Raw genomic sequence first — 1,202 nt, 5'->3', positions numbered from 1 at the left:
TCTGACTTCCCATCAGCATTTGCTCCATGGAAGTTACAGTTCCAGAGATAGATCTGCGTGCAGAAGTGTTGTTTTTAACATCCCAATTAATTGTTCAAACATTAATTTAGTTTCTAACATATAGCCAGTAGGAGGATTAAAAAGAAAAAACTTTTTTTAATATACATTGGGTGCATGTATCCTTTTATTTTTTTTATTTTTATTTTTTTTAAGATTTTATTTATTTATGTGGCAGAGAGATAGCCAGTGAGAGAGGGAACACAGCAGGGGAGTGGGAGAGCAAGAAGCAGGCTCCCAGCAGAGGAGCCCGATGTGGGACTCGATCCTGGAACGCCTGGGTCACGCCCTGAGCCGAAGGCAGACGCTTAATGCCTGCACTACCCAGGCGCCCCTATTTTTATTTTTTTAAAGATTTTATTTATTTATTAGAGCACGAACGGGAGGGGAGCAGAGGCAGAGGAAGAAGCAGACTCCCTGCTGAGCAGGGAGGTTAGTGTGGGGCTTGATCCCAGGACCCTGGGATCATGACCTGAGCCAAAGGCAGACACTTAACCAACTGAGTCACCCAGGCATCCCTAAGAAAAACTCTTTAAGTTTGAAAGGCAGTTCTATAAATGCCCATCAGTAGTGAAGTGGTTAAATAAATTACATAGATTTATTTTTTGGAATGTTAAATAATTGTTAAACAAGATATAGATATAAATAGATTAAGACATACTGTCACAGACAGTAGATATATTTCTATTTATACTTAATAGGGATTATTCCTACCATATGCTTAATAGAGATACATATAAAGTCTTTGTCTGAAAATACAGAAAAAAAGGATTGAAAATATCTCCCACATATTATAGTGATTATAAGTGAGGAAGGGCATTTGGGGATGGGTTGGGAAAGCATATTTTCTTTTTTTTTTTTTACTATATTATGTTAGTCACTGTACAGTACATCCCTGGTTTCCGAAGCAATGTTCAATGATTCATTAGTTGCGTATAACACCAAGTGCACCATGCAATACGTGCCCTCCTTACTACCCATCACCGGTCTATCCCATTCCCCCACCCCCCTCCCCTCTGAAGNTACTATATTATGTTAGTCACTGTACAGTACATCCCTGGTTTCCGATGCAATGTTCAATGATTCATTAGTTGCGTATAACACCAAGTGCACCATGCAATACGTGCCCTCCTTACTACCCATCA

The 1,202-nt window shown here is 39.6% G+C and overlaps 1 protein-coding gene across 1 annotated transcript in view; it reads left to right on the top strand.

Annotated features, from left to right (window-relative positions):
* The window catches only part of NDE1 (nudE neurodevelopment protein 1), a 32,368-nt gene that overhangs the window by 24,951 nt on the left and 6,215 nt on the right, over positions 1-1,202 (top strand). The window lies entirely within an intron of this gene.

The sequence above is a fragment of the Ailuropoda melanoleuca genome, chromosome 10 (assembly GCF_002007445.2).
Source record: "Ailuropoda melanoleuca isolate Jingjing chromosome 10, ASM200744v2, whole genome shotgun sequence".
Classification (NCBI taxonomy): domain Eukaryota; kingdom Metazoa; phylum Chordata; class Mammalia; order Carnivora; family Ursidae; genus Ailuropoda; species Ailuropoda melanoleuca.
The sequence above is the reverse complement of the archived record's forward strand: the minus strand, read 5'-3'. Positions and strand labels throughout refer to the sequence as shown.